This window comes from Dipodomys merriami, unplaced genomic scaffold (genome assembly GCF_024711535.1).
Source record: "Dipodomys merriami isolate MVZ:Mamm:240054 unplaced genomic scaffold, mDipMer1.0.p SCAF_1, whole genome shotgun sequence".
NCBI lineage: Eukaryota > Metazoa > Chordata > Mammalia > Rodentia > Heteromyidae > Dipodomys > Dipodomys merriami.
In genome coordinates, this window is record NW_027202270.1 from 36,273,025 (window position 1) to 36,275,462 (window position 2,438).

Sequence of the window (2,438 nt, forward strand, 5' to 3'; positions counted from 1 at the left end):
ACCCACAAAATAAATACTGGGAAATGGGTACTCAAAATGGGGGAGATCAAGGGGAGGGGGAAAGAGAAGAATTCAGTTATAACATTTAATGCACAGTTTATAAAATTTAGAGAACTGAGGGATAGATAGGGTTGGGAAGGATGGGGGAGGATAATAACAGTAGTGACATTAACCAAAATTCATCTATTCATATACTCCTTTGGTGAATGTCAACTCCTTTGTACAAAAGATAAAAAGCAAAGAAAAGAAAAAAGAAACAAAAGAATGTGAAATGAACCTTAGAATGCTATTCTCAAATTTCATCATCATTGCAACCTAAGATTAGCAGAAAGTCTCAGGAAAGAAACTGTGACAGAGATTGGTGACTATCAGCAGGTCTTGAGAGGTGTTTGAATCTTCTTCCAGGTTGGATATTAAACCTGTATGTCTTTTGTAGGTGTGGTTTCCTCTTCTCCATGGCTGTATTTTTCCTAACTGTAATAGCAGCCCTCAGCTATATCCTGGTGAATTTACAATAGCACTTGCAGTGCTTTGTCTATTCTCATTATCCAAATCCAATCTTCCTCACTGTGTCTCCCTGAATTAATGGTCAAGCTTGAAATTTTATCTTTTTTGATTGACAATTTCTACTTGGTATCAACCCTGTGTTCATGTTTCTATAGTTTCTTTCTTTCTGTGATATTTTCCTAAGAGACATTCTAGTCTTGTCCTTTCTCCCTATTATCTGTATACATTCTCTGAAAACTCTTGCTAAGTCAAATATCCTGATTACTGTATTCTACACCTTCTTCTTGAGCACACAGAAGAGCACACATCCCAGCTACTACACTGGAAGCAAGTGATTGAATTCAGGGATTGGGAATGTGAGAGCCAGTAAACCTCTGCCTTTTATCTCTTCCCCATTCTTGATGATCATGGAAGCTTCAGGTGGCAGCTATGTCAGGGGAGGGGAGCTGGCTCACTGTGTATATGAGATATAACTACTTCATGGACAAGAATAAACCCTCTTACACCAAGTCAGCAACTTTACAGGGTTTGCAGCACTTGATGTTACTTATTTCTTAGATGCTTCCAATTCATTTCCAGCAAATCTGTGGCAGTCCTTATATTTAGCCTTTATATATAAAGAATCCTAGTTCTAATTACTCTTTATAACAACGTAATGAGGGAAACTTAGTCTCCATGTTATTAATACTATACCATAGCTCACACAGCCAACATTCTGGATAAAACAAGGACCCAAACCACATTTCTAGACCCAATATTTCTAACTTTTTTTCAAATTTTTTCCCTGACCTGTTTCAAAAGAATGTTTTGAAATCCATCAAGCTTGATCATGCTACATGGATTCCTTTAACTGAGGTTTTGTTAGAAATAAGGTTCTTGGATGACTGGGAGAAATTAAAAATGTGCAGGAAGTCTTTTCAGAGACAGCAGCAAATCTATTCAGTCACTCTCATCAAGGAAGTATAGAGCACCATGGAAGTGAAAAGCAGATGAATGTACCTTTGTGTACATCCTGAGCGTACATACGGAGTTTTGTGCTACAAGATGACTTCCAAAAAACACAGTAGTCTATCAGAAGGACATCTTACTGCTTTATTGAGGGTCCTGCTGAGCCAATACACAAGAAAGCATTCTGAAAATCCACACTGCCCCACACAAATTTGAAGTAAGGCTAGATGATTATTGTCTCCCCATGTCTGGGTAGTTTGACATCACTCAGCCAATGAAGCAATAGACATCAGGACTCAATCATCTAGACTTTCAAACTCATCTCATGATATGTCTATAAATAGCTGGCAAAGCTCCATTGAGATTTGTAATAATACCGGAGGCCATGCAAGCTATTCTGAAAATTGAGTATTGGTAAATGGCAGAAACAAAGCAGGAGCAAAAAGCTCATCAGCAGTCCTGGACAGACCCAGTGTCTAGGGCTGGATACAGGCTTTGTGTTCAGACTTACATTAGGTTAAATGATAAGATTACTTAAACAGAACATCTCCACTGGTTGCTATACAACTTTGACCAGAAATAAGATTTTCTGTGAGTTATTTGGCATAAAGATGTGCACGAGTTTCCTAACATGAGATTCTTATAACTGGGAAAGATGAGTAACTCCTACCATGCAACCCTTGTAGGATCATGTGCTAATGAAGAAGATGCTCTAATAATTAGGCCTAGAGCCCACTGAATGTAACACCTTCCAATTAGCACTCCCCAGCATGAATACTGCCATTATAATTAAACAACAAAGACAAAAATGGGTATCAATCCACATAATAGAAAATAATTGATGAAGTTGGAGGGCGTGATTATTTGTGATTACTTTACAGTCATGCACAGAAAGTAGGAGCACCCCAGCTAGTGGTTAATCTCTGGCTACCTCTTTGAAGATAATGAAATTGGCTTCCTACTGATGATTATTCATTAACAAT